We start from the raw sequence: 13832 nt of genomic DNA on the forward strand, positions 1-13832 counted from the left end.
AGTTCTACTGAGGGGCTTCCAACACTCTAGTCCACGACCCTGGACACATCACTTTCCCTGCGGAGCATCAGTGCTCTCATCTGTGAAAGAGAGATAATCCTACAGCTGTGCTGATTAGGATTGTGGTGAGGATTGAGAAAGACAGCATGTAGAAGCGCCTGGCCTGTTTCCAGGGATATAGTAAACGCTAATAGAGTTTAATTGACTGAATCTGAGTGGAGAGGTTTCCAGTTGAGACCTGGTCTTTAATCTCGGATGAAACATGCTTGGTATGTGATTTTGAACAAGATACTTGGGCCTTTCTAGGTCCAGTTTCCCCATCTTTCTAGGAGGTGGTTGAACCAGATGATCTCTCGAGTTCTATGAAGGGTTCCAGCCTGCAGCTGGTCCTAAGAAGAACAGGAGCCAGTGTCTTCCTTTCTCATGGCAGCTGGAGGCAGGGCTGTTTCTCCCCGGCCCCTCTAGCCTCTAGAGGTCCTTGATGACATCCAATCCCTTGAAACTTTCTGAAATGTTCAAGTTGAAAAAATTATCATCATGTCTCTTTTTTTAAAAAAAGTAATTTATTTGAAAGGCAGAGTGACAGAGATTTTCTGTCTACTGGTTCACTCCTCAAAAGGCTGTAATATCTGGGACTGGGCCAGGCTGAAGACCCCATGCTTTCCCAAGCACATTAGCAGGAAGCTGAAGTAGAGCAGGCTGGACTCGAACCCGGGCTCTCATATGGGACGCTGGCGCTGCAAGCAGAGTCTTAACCTGTTTTGCCACAACACCGACCACGTCACTACTTCTTTACAAGGAAGGGATGAGGCCTGTTTCTGCCCGCCAGGATGCAGCTGCTTTTTCATACCTTCTACGAACGGAGGGGTCACAGCTGCACGAGTTTCCCGACGATGAAGGCCAAGAATTCCTTTGACTTGCTCCACAGAATGCAGTGGGGAAATCACAAAGCCAGGTGATTTCTTGAGTCCCCTACCCTCTGTACTCAGCTGTCAGATGGCAGGGTAGTTAAGCTTAACTGAAGAGCTCCTTGAAGCCTAGCACTGTGGGAAGGAGAGAAGGGCTGTGATTCTCACCCTAAAGAAGCTCCTGGTCTGTCTCCACCAAGGCAATACAAACCAATAATCAAGCAGCAGACATAAGTTTTGTGGGCTGTCCCAGAAAGGACAATTAAGGTTTTCTGCTATCTCTTTGGTCTCTCTCTCTCTCTCTCTTTCTCTTTCTCTCAGTTGGTGCCTCCCCCTTTCCCAGACAGGGAGGATCCAGAGCTCAGCCATTGGGCCTCGTCTTGTTTTGAGCTCATTTGCGTGGGAATCTTAATTCAGCCTCACAATTTCAATGAGACCCTTCACCCTCACACATCCATTTCTATCCCTAGCTTTGACTTCTCCCTGGAGCTTGGGGCTCGGAAGCCCAGCTGCCTGCTCCGCCACCTCCCCTTGATGACCACGAGGCTTCTCTAACTGAATACGGACCCCTAAAGGGGAGCTCCTGAATGCCCTGGCTTTTTCAGCTTTGTTCTACCTGTAACCTCCCCCGTCTTAGTAACTGACAATCCCTTTTTTTTTATTTTTTTTAAGATTTATGTATTTATTTGAAAGGCAGAGTTACAGATAGGCACAGGCAGAGAGGCCAAGAGAGAGAGAGCGAGAGCAAAAGTGAGCAAGTGAACGAGCGAGAGATCTTCCATCTGCTGGTTCACTCTCCAGTTGGCTGCAACGGCTGGAACTGTACCCATCTGAAGCCAGGAGCTTCTTCCAGGTCTCCCACGTGGGTGCAGGGGCCCAAGGACTTAGGCCATCTTCTACTGCTTTCCTAGGCCATAGCAGAGAGCTGGATCAGAAGTGGAGCAGCCACGACTTGAACCGGCACCCATACGGGATGCTGGCACTGCAGGCGGCGGCTTTACCCACTACGCCACAGCGCTTCCCTGACAATCCCATTTATTACACTTGCTCAGGCCCAAGAACTTGCAGCTGTGCTTGACACCTGCTTCTCCACAGCCCACATCCAAGCTACCAGAACATAATTAGTGCTACCTTGAACATGTATACAGAATTCAAACATTCCTCATTCATTTGCTAATCCAAGCCACGCTCAACTCTCTCCAGATTATTGGAATAGCTTCGAAATGACCTCTACGCTTCTACCTTGCCCATCTCAATAAAGCAGCCAGCTATAAAAATAAAATTTAGATGCTGTCCAGTGTACAATGGACTTCCATCTCATGCAGAACAATAGAAAGCTCGTCCAGTGCCCCAAGGTGTAAACAGCATACCTCCCACGGCTCTCCACCCTCACCTTGCACTACTCCGGCCCTCCAGCCTCCTGGCTCTTTTCTCCAGCACTGCGGGCAGGCTTGGGCTCTGGGGGTGGGCACTTCCAGTTCTCTCTCCCTGGCACTCACCACAGATACCAAATGGCTCCCTCCTCCACCTCTGTAGTTTCTCATCAAGGGTCGCCTGCCGGGGGAGGCGCTTCCTAGCCATGCCGTTTGAGACTGCTTCCTGCCCATCCGTATGCCCCATCGCTCTTCCTGGCTTGTATTTTTCAGCATTTTACTACCATGAAGACCTTCATATAAATTTACTATTGAATTTATTGTCTATTTCTCCCCGCAAAGGGAAATTCTACAAATACAGTGGAATATCAGAACTGACAGTAAATATTAGTAGAGGAAGAGTGTGGAGGGTTGGCCAAAGGCTGTGTGGAGAAACCTGGTTGTTCTTTACTGTCAGCCACAGAGGGCTCTGAGGGGACAGGGCAAGACAGGGGGTACTCAGGAGGGGGGACACAGCCCTGGCGAGGGTGCAGGGAGGATGCACTGACTGACTTACCCTGCATCCACCTTCACTTTCCCAGCCTTATTTTTCGAGAACACTTGTTATCTATCTTTTAGTCTGTGGCCAAAAACCCTGCGGAGGCTCGATGTGATAGAAGGCTCCCGGGTGGAATTCAGAGTCACAGCCCTGGATCTGGAGCTGCGACCCTAGACAAGCCACTTAACCCTGCTAACCCCGAGCTTGCTCACCTGTCATGGAGGGATAACAACAGCGGCCGGGGCTTCTCCTGGGGCTGTTGTGAGGATCACAGGAGCCGGCAGAGGGGCAAGTGCTTCACACTCTGAGAGCAGGCCTGCTGTGCTGGGGCTGAAATAACTACTCAGACTCCTGTGCGGACTATCTGCCTCACTGGTAAGGAAAGGGGCAAGGGCGCTGCAGGTCAGTGATGGATTCAGAAACCCTTCATCCGGCTTTGGAATGCGGGAAGTTGTGGGGGAGTGGTAAGACAACGGAGCTGCCCTGAATTTGGGCAAGTGAATAATACACAACTGAACATCAGGGACCCAAATAGCAGGCTGAGCTATTAATTGTAATCCTTTTTAAAAAATTTATTTATTTATTTGAGAGCTAGAGTTACAGACAGAGAGAGGGAGAGACAGAGAGAGAGAGGTCTTCCATCCACTGGTTCACTCCCCAATTAGCCACAATGGCCGGAGTTGGCTGATCCGAAGCCAAGAGCCAGGAGCTTCTTCCAGGTCTCCCACATGGGTGCAGAGGCCCAAGCACTTGGGTCATCTTCTATGCTTTCCCAAGCAGTAGCAGATTGGAAGAGGAGCAGCTGGGACTTGAACCAGCACCCATATGGGATGCCAGAGCCATAGGTGGCGGCTTTGCTGTTTATACCACAGCACTGGCCCCTATTAAATGTTATTGTAATAGTGAGAAGGAACTATCCGTGTGTCTCCATGCCCTTCTGCTAGGCACTGCCTGTATTCTGAATGCTTTCTCTCAGCAGTATATGGTGACAAGGAAGAAGCCAGGACTTTAAGCTAAAATTTTCAGTAACAGTGTAAGAATAATATACTAGGGAGCAATGTTTACTGGTTTTTCTAACCACATGAATTTAAAAAATATGATATAAGAAATGACTTTTTAAAAAAGATTGATTTTATTTGAAAGAATGAGTTACAGAATGAGAGAAAGAGAGGGCCATCTGCCATCCGCTGGTTCACTCTGCAAATGCCCGCAAGAAGCTGGGCCTGAGCCAGGCCAAAGCAAGGATCGTGGATGTAGGTGGCAGAGCCAAGTACTTGGGATATATTCAGCTGCTTTCCCAGGCACTTTAGCATGGAGCTGGTGGAGCAGCTGAGCCTCGAACTGTCACTCATACAGCATTGTAGATCATAGCCTGACCCGCTATGCCACAATGCTGGTCCTGACATGATTTTTTTCATGATTGCAAACCCAGTAGAGATTTTAACTGGCAACAATTTTTTGGCAACTCACCTGCTACCTAATGGGGATTAATAAGTGTTTACTGCATACAGGTATGCAGCTATCTGTGCATGTAGACATATGTGGTAGTGGGACGGTTTTGGTAATGATGAATGTGAGGTCACTTGGGTGGATGATAATTATAGAGAGGGACAGATCCTGGGCCCAATTTCCCTTTGGTTACACAGTGTTGAGGTGAAAGAGGCCTGGGTCATTGGGTGTATTTAGCCATTTTAGATCACAAACTTGAGCTGCATTAAGAAAAATTACACAGTGGGCTGGAACCGTGGCTCACTAGGCTAATCCTTTGCCTGCAGTGCTGGCACCCTGGGTTCTAGTCCCAGTTGGGGCCCTGGTTCTGTGCCAGTTGCTCCTTTTCCAGTTCAGCTCTCTGCTGTGGCCCGGGAAGGCAGTGGAGGATGGCCCAAGTGCTTGGGCCCTGCACCCGCACGGGAGACCAGGAGGAAGCACCTGGCTCCTGGCTTCGGATTGGCGCAGCGCACCAGCCATAGCGGCCATTTGGGGAGTGAACAAATGGAAAGAAGACCTTTCTCTCTGTCTCTCTCTCTCACTGTCTAACTCTGCCTGTCAATAAATAAATAAATAAAATTTTAAAAAAGAAAAGTTACACAGTGGTCCATAAGTAGACTGGAAAAAAATTATAAAACAAAATGGCTCCCTCTGTAGCAACCACTGTTTTCAGAGATTCTGTGGAACCCTAAGAAATGGCTCTGTGCCATGAAGCAGAAAGCCTGGTGGGATGGGATAGGGTCAGGAGCATGGGCTTTGGATCTGGTGCAGCCTGGATTTGAACCCCTTCATCTCTTTATTGACTCTTTGAGGTAGAGAGACCATTTGTACACAGACCCTCTGGCTCCTGACTTATGAAATGGGGCTATCTGCTTTGTAAGTGCACAGGCAGGACAGGACAAGGCTCAGTAGAATGAGTGACTGGCTCACAGCTTCTCAGTGTTTCCAATCCTCCCGACACCCACAAAAGCTCCCGTGGCTTCTGACTTTCCGAGCACACTTAGCCAAGACATACTGCGTCTCCCTTTTCCTCACCTGGCAGGTGTTGGACGAGAGGATCCGCACAGTTCCATCGTGGTAGTCCATTGAGTCCTACTTTCTAGCGGAAGGCCGGGATAGCTGGGCACTGCACTGTCTACTCTGTGCCTTGATGTTGCTAGGGCAACACTTGCCTCTTCACAGTGAGCAAAGCAAGGCCGGGTGCACATGGAGAAATAATGCCACTTGTCTGGTTTGACAATCGGCATGAAGGCAAGGCTCTTTAGAAAGCCTTCACAGCACCATTGCTGACTGAGGCTGAGGCCCTTGGCTGTGCCCCTGCCCTTGAGATTCAAGTGTAAACTTCCCAATTTGCACTTCATCCGTTGTCCCTCCTCCTGAACTAAAAGCTTTCGTTATCTTATCTTTCTCTTCAGTTCTCCCTTTCAAATGTTGCCATTCTGGGCTGAGGTCATGACTGTCCTAAGAGCCCTAATCAAATCTGGAAGACAAGAGGACTGAACAGAGTCTTCTGTACCTGGTTCTCAGACTGAACATGCACAAACAAAACTGGTGTTTGGGAATCCAGCCCTTGCTGCCTGAGGCTGTGGGGCTTGTTGTGAATTTTTACCCAATTCTTACCTGATTGTCTTTCTTTAGCATTGACAGACTTGCCACTAGACCCATGATAGAGCTGGTCTCTTTCTCTAGATACTGAATTATGCTCTCCCTAGAGGGCCTAAACCCGTACCCTGCACAACGGGCCCTCTCTGAGTTGCACATGGTATTGCCATCAGTGCAGTCCAGGATTGCATCAAAAATGTAAGCAATTTTATTGAACTGCTAGTCAGCATTGAGTATATGAACAGCCTTATTCCCAGCCATTCCTATATAGATTCACAAAGCCCAGTTTCCCCTAATTCTTAATAAGGCGATTAACTTTTTGGAAACTGAAGTTAGGCTTCTTATCTAAATGTTGACTTTCACTATACAGGAAAGGTTGGCTAAATTCAGAAGTGACTGGAAGACTTTGGCAAGATATTAATTGGGATTTTTCATTCTCCAAGAAGCTACAACCACTAATACACAAGTAATATGCCATCATTCTGGGTCCCAGGAACCAAAGAATGGGAAGGCATGAGACTAGAAAGCTATATGCCTACAAGGATTCACTAATATTCTCAAAATATGGTCAAGAGGCAGAATTGAGCTCTTCCTGCTTTGGAAATAAAACAGTACTCTTCGGGCTATAGGGATGAAACTACAGTATACATGAAAAGGTCGAGGCCAGCACTGTGGCACAACTTATTAAACGGTTGCCTACAATGCCAGCATCTCATATGAACACTGGGTTGAGTCTCAGCTGTTCCTCTTCCAGTACAGCTCCCTGCTGATCTGCCCGGGAAAGCAGCTGTAGATGACCCAAATACCTGGGTGCCTGCCACCCAAGTGGGAGACCCAGATAGAGTTCCAGGCTCCTAGCTTCACCTGACCCATCCCTGGCTGTTGTGGCCATTTGGGGAGTGAATCAGCAGATGGAAAATCTTTCTGTGTGTCTTTTCCTCTCTTTGTATAACTCTGCCTTTAAAAATTTTTATTTATTTATTTGAGAGGCAGGGTTACAGAGAGAAGGAGAGAGAGAGAGAGAGAGAGAGAGAGAGAGAGAGAAATCTCTATTCTGCTGTTTCACTCCTCAAGTGGCCACAATAGTTGGAGCTGGGCAGATCTGAAGCCAGGAGCCAGGAGCTTCTTCTGGGTCTCCCACGTGGGTGCAGGGGCCCAAGGACTTGGGTCATCTTCTACTGCTTTCCCAGGCCACAGCGGAGAACTGGATTGGAAGAAGAGTAGCTGGGATAGCCGGCACCACAGGTGGAGGTTTAGCTAACTATGCCACGGTGCCAGCCCAGCAATATCTTTAAGATATTGGTTTTTATGCCCTATATAGTAGTGTTCTCTGCTTCCCAACTCCAGAAATTCCCAAATAAATTAGACAATGATCATGGGTTTGGTGCTGGCAAAACTGCTAAATGTAGATAGGCAGCCTAGCAATTCTAGAAGTTCTCTCACACAACTACCACCTCCTGCACCTGCCCCTTTGAGACTGGCACCTGTTCCTGTTGAGTCCATTGGAATTTTTGGTTCATTTAGGTACCTATTGTTATAGACTTCAGGGAGTAGTATATGAACTTTTGAGTAGCTTTTCTTTTTTTTTTTTTCTTTTCTTTGTTTTTAACACTACAAAATGCTCATTTGCTTTCTGTGCTTGATTGCTGCCCTGGTCAGTTACCAGACAAAAGCCCTTACTTCCTCTCTACAGCACCCTTACCCATATTTTCTTTCCTCCCTATCAAGGCTAACTTGCTCCTAATCCCTTCTTTAAGTGTCTCGATATTCATGGGACCCACTTGGCATGTGTGGCAGAGATGGATTTAGGGCAGACTTGGGCCAGGACCTCTTCTTATCCCCGGGGCCTTTGGTAGAAAGTTATCCTAACTCTTTGTTTTGATAACTCATCCAGAATTTCAGTTACCTCAAAAATTTACGAATAATGACCTGTTGATCCTAGAAAACAGCTTTGACAAATCTGAATTTTGCTTATACTTTTTTCTAAAAGTGAAGCTAGCTCAAGACAATTGATTTTGTTTCCCTGTTTGGGTGTAGGAGAGTGGGGTGGGGGTAGCTAAGGTGGACATAGAAGGAAGAAAGAGGAAGAATGTACCAGAAAGGAGGATCTAATACTGGATTTCAGTTCCCACTACTGGGAAATGGTTCATTTCCAATTCTGCATTTGAAGAACAAAAAGACTTTCTGATGAGCTCTTTTATTCTCTTTGGATGGGTATTAATCCTTCACAGAAATTTATGTCTTATATTTAAAAGTTTAAAATGTTTGGAGAAGTGCTATAATCATATTTAAAGATACTTACAAAGTCAAGGCAGCGTAGTTAAAGCACACTACTTTCCAGATTTAATCTGAGTCTCAGAATCTGTTACCAAAAATCCTGTTGGCTTCACTTAACTGTCATAGTTCACCCATTAGTTGGTCCATTCATGCATTCAACAGCCACTTTGAACTATACATTATACTTTTCAAAGCACTTTTCCCTCCATTGCACTTGATTCTCATGGGAATCCTATGGTGTCGTCCCTTAACAGAACATATCATTTTTAGAGAACAAGAAACTGAGACCTGCAGAAATTAGTCAGTCTGGAGCTTTTAGTGGAACCTAGATCCTCAGATTTCACATCAAATTCTCTTTCAGTTCTACCTAGTTTGATTTAATTAAAACTCTCTTAGTAAGCACCATGTATTGGACACAATTCTAGGAAAACAAAAATGAAGTACTCCTGCCCTTGAGGAGCTTAGCAGCATCTCAGAGAAAGGCGTTGCTCAGGGTGCAGGTGTGGAGTGAAGGAAGGCTTGTGATACTTGAAGAGTGCTGAGTCTGGTGTGAAAAACTGTAGGAGGAAATGACACTGGAAGGAGGGCGGAGGGCCTACTGTTTGATTTATTGATTCACCATCATGTTGTTAAGCCAATTTTTTGTCTCTCTCTCTCTTTTTTTTTAATAGAACACTGGCTATGACCTTCATATTATTTCTTAAATGTATTTATTTTCACTTCATTTGAAAAGTAGAGAGACAGACAGACAGACAAAGCATAAGACAGAGCAAGATGTTTCCATCTGCTGGTTCATTCCCTAAATGCCTACTGAATCCAGGAGCCAGGAATTCAGTCTGGGGATCTCATGTGGGTAGCAGGAACCCAAGAACGTGTGTCATCGCTTGTTGCCTTCCAGAGTATGCGTTAGCAAGAAGGTGTAATTGGAAGTGGAGCCAGGCCTCAGGCCAAGGCGCTCCAACATGGAATGCAGGTATCCTAAGCAGTGCTTTCACCACTGTGCCTAATGCTCTCCCCGATCAACTCTTCTTCCCCAAGTATAGCCTTTATTAACATCATTGTTAGTCTTTTTCTCTCTGTTTTCTTTTGAGAATTTTGTGAACATTTTAGTAGTAAAGCCTCCAAAGGGTAAGGTTCGCCTTCACAACTTGATCCTTAGACATGGAAAGCTGCTGGACTTCCAACTAATTGCAAAATTGCTAAAATCTCTTCTGGTGGCATTATACATATGTCATTATATTCAACTTATCCTTGCCTGGCTGCAGAAAAGAAATGGTTACAACTGCTGGCAAATAGGCCCAACCCTGAGGCAGACTAGGCCTTGTTGTCTAAGGTACTGTGGAACAGGTCTAGAAGCAGGGTTGGCACTTGGGGATATCACCTACTACTAGCTAATTACCCAAAGGTCTGGGATGCTCAGAGGGTTGAAGTGAACTTGATCTTAGTAGAGCAGGCATTAGGATCTACAGGACGTCCACTTCCTGCTAGGATTGGTGTTGGGTCTTGGAGTTCAGGCTGTGCATATTACTTGAGGCTGTGTGCTTCAGATTACCATGATACTGGCTGGTCTGTGTGTGCACCAGGTTCTCGTGGGCCTTCCAGACTTGGGTATTGGGCAGTATCAGATGGTATATTGAGATGGCTAGGTTATACTCTAATCAATACTAGATGAAATACTCACAAGAGGGGCAAACCCTCCCAGGGAGAGTCAATCTCTCACACTGAAGTGGAGTGGGGTTGAAGGACAGTCTCTGAAAGGAAGCTGTAGAGTTTTCCTGGGAGCAGAATCAGGACATGTGGGGGTGAACCCTGACTCTTATCCTTTGCATAACCTAAAGCAAGTTTCAAAAGCTGTCTGGGCCTTTGTTTCCTCAGTAGATGATGTGCTTCCTGGAGTCGAGAAATCCATGTTTTGTTCATATTTGTTCTCCCAGTGGCTAGCAGAGTCTGCTCTACAAAAGACAGCCACTAAAGGTATACTTTTTGATTGAGTGAATGTATGAGTGGATAGAATGGGTAGAGTATGAGGAGTCACATCAGTGATTTAAGGGAGGAGGGACTTAGCAGAACATGTTCGTTCCGTCTCCCTCTAGGTTTTGATATCTACCCCTGTGCCGCTCTTGGAGAACCATTGACCCAAATAACGTCATATTATCCAAAGTTCTTAACAGCTTTGCAATTCCCTGATGAGAAAATACTGAGAAAGTTTATTTTTTGATTTTTTCTCCTCAACAATCAGTAGCCAGACATGTTAGAACAATAAAACACAAATCCCTTGCAGTTCCAGAAGGATCCTGAAGACAGTCTGTGTGCTGGGAGAGCCCATGGGTGGCCTCGTAGAGATGGCAGAGTAACCAGGAAACCTTCTGACATTTGTAAATGCCGTGAAACACCAGCAAACAAGATAATCACCCCACAGACCAGCGAGGATGGGAGACAGATCAAAGACCTACAGAATCTGCTTCATCTCCTTACAGTCAATGCTCTCACAAAGGGTGGTATTTTGTTGTCAAGGAGACAAGTGTCTTCCCAGAGTGAAAGGTCTTTCCAACAGTGTGTGGGCAGTTCTTATTCTTGCTCTGTACCCTAAAGATGTGGGTGGCTTCAACTTTAAATCAAATATTCAAAACTATGAATTAGGGGGCTAATTATTTGCACTTAAAAAATGTCATCTAGGGCTCTTCATGTCTTGAGTGTTTGTGAGATAGCTAGCTAGATAATAAAGATTTTGGAAGATTAAGAAAAAAATAAAAGATAAAAGCAGCCATAATTACTATTCTAAGCCACTGTAAATATTTTTGTTAATTATGTACTTTTATTTACATATATTCTATTTTATACGAAGGATATTTTAAAGCATAGTTATGAATATACTATATACATATATTGTGCATGCATTAAATATGCATATATGTGTACATACATATCCTATTTCTTTTTTTTAAGATTTATTTATTTATTTGAAAGGCAGAGTCAGAGTCAGAGTCAGAGAAAGAGAGAGAGAGAGAAAGAGAGAGAGAAATCTTCCATCTGCTGGTTCACTCCCCAGATGGCCGCAATGGCCAGAGCTATGCCGATCTGAAGCCAGGAGCCAGGAGCTTCTTCCAGGTCTCCCATGTGGGAGTTGGGCCATCTTCTACTGCTTTCCGAGGCCATAGCAGAGAGCTGGATTGGAAGTGGAGCAGCCTGGACTCGAACCTGCACCCATTTGAGATGCTGGCACTGCAGGCGGCAGCTTTACCCACTGTGCCACAACACTGGCACCCATACCTCTTTTTTTTTCTTTTGACAGGCAGAGTGGACAGTGAGAGAGAGAGAGAGAGAGAAAGGTCTTCCTTTGCTGTTGGTTTACCCCTCCAATGGCCGCACCCCTCCAGCTGCGGCCGGCGCACCGCGCTGATCCGAAGCCAGGAGCCAGGTGCTTCTCCTGGTCTCCCATGGGGTGCAGGGCCCAAGGACTTGGGCCATCCTCCACTGTACTCCCGGGGCACAGCAGAGAGCTAGACTGGAAGAAGGGCAACCGGGACAGAATCTGGTGCCCCGACCGGGACTAGAACCTGGTGTGCCGGCGCTACAAGGCGGAGGATTAGCCTATTGAGCCGTGGCGCCAGCCACCCCTATTTCTTTTGACTTGATTTGTTACCACATGTATTTATCAATCCTAATTTTTTAGGATTATTTGTATTATAATTAATGTAAATATTCTCCATGTAACACCCTTTTCTCCAATCATGATGGGACATGATTGGAGATATGTTAGATATGATGCTAGGATATATACAATCAAAGATTTTTTTATCTATATGTTAAATTATGCCTTGAGGACAGATTCTTAGAAGTGGAATTGTCGGCTCAAAGGCCCAACTACATTGATGATTCTTGATACTGGTAATCAAATAGATACCTGAAAGAGTGTTGCTAATATATACAGTAGGACTCAGGCTCGCTGCATCTCATCAACAGTTGTTTAAATGTCACTGTCCATAATGAATAAGCCATTGGTTCAGAGAGCTTGTAACTTGGCAGAGAGGCTCATAGAGGTGGGAAAAGGTCAGAGGAAGAAGGAAAAAAACACTTAAACTCAAGTATGGCATTGGAACTAGAAACCACTGGTAACTGGCAAATGGTTAGAAATTAATGAAGCAGTTTTGAAATCGTAAATCATATCACTGCAATTGTAGTCCTCAATATAAAAGTGGGTACTGCAGTAAAATAAATGATTCTGGGGGACTCACTGATGGAAATCCACCCTACCATTCGTATGCCTGGTAATCTTCACAAATCATTTCCCTCTCTGGACTTTTCTCAGCTGTAGGACTGGTAAATTGAAAGATGAGGATAGAGGCTTTCAGAATTTCGAGTCTGAGGTCATACACAGGTAATGAAGCCAAACTCAATAGTGTTCTGGGTTCTAGTCCATGATTCTTCCTTGGACATGCAGAGTGACAACTCCGATCAGGGCCACAAGTTTCACTGGAATTGTGCAATGAAACAGCAGACACTCTAGGAAGCTCCTGGGGCTCCTCCAACCTGCACAATGAACCTGCAAGTAATACGTGTCTCATATAGACTGATGGCAAGGTCTTGGAAGGCCTTGTTTCCATGCAGGGTTTCCACAGAGATACGTTAAACATGTGGATGGAAGAGGTAGCCAAGTCGTCTACCCCCATGTGGGCTTCTGGCCATTGGTGCCTCCCTAGTGTTCTTTATCTAGAAGGTGGAGTATAAAAATTCACTAAAATTGCTTTCAATTTAGTAAACCAGAAGGGTCAATGAGGTGCTGTCATTTCCCTGGGTCTATTCTAGGGAAATGACTGAATGGAAGTAGGGCCTCTCAGATTTCCAGAGAGGCCTGGATCACCCTTTTGGAGGTTTCTCATATTGAAAAACATAAACACATCCCGCCCCCTCCCTGTGCAATGTATGGTTTTCCAGGTAGTGGGCTTTATTTTTAAGAACAATGTTAGATTGATACGAAAACAGAAGGCAGTACAGAGAATAACCCCGTACCCAGTTCTCTTATTATTAGCATCTTAAGTTAGTACTGTACGTTTGTTAGCAATGCAATAATATCAACGCAATATTATTAACTAAAGTCCATCACTGATTTAGATTTGTTTAGGTTGATCATATGTCTTTTTCTGTCCCATGATCCTACTACCCAGGATATCTCAGTATATTAAATTGTTAGTTTCTCAGATTTTCATTGTGTATGATGACCTTGATGGTTTTGAGGCATAGATGTCAAGTATTATGTGAGATGCCTCGCTACTACAATTTTTCTGATGTATTCCTTGTGATTAGATAAAGAACCGTTTCCCTAAGGTCACCACAAGGGAACATACTATCAGCCTGATTTATCAGTGTGGATGTGGACCTCGATCGCCTGGCTGAGACAGTGTCTACCAGGTTCCTCCATGGTCAGTTACTCTCCCTGCACTCCCTTTGCACATGTGCTCTTTGGAAGAGGTCATTACAGGCAGCTCACACCTAAGGACCGGGGACTGTTGCCCGCACTCCTGGAGGGCAGTACATCTACGTAATGGTTGGCATTCTTCTCCATGAGGTACTGGCTTCTTCTCCCCCGTTTACTAATGTTTTCAACAACTTGTTTCTATCAGTATAGACTCATGGATATTTGCTTTG

Source organism: Oryctolagus cuniculus, chromosome 4 (genome assembly GCF_051225735.1).
Source record: "Oryctolagus cuniculus isolate XC-2025 breed Fujian yellow rabbit chromosome 4, ASM5122573v1, whole genome shotgun sequence".
NCBI classification, from domain to species: domain Eukaryota; kingdom Metazoa; phylum Chordata; class Mammalia; order Lagomorpha; family Leporidae; genus Oryctolagus; species Oryctolagus cuniculus.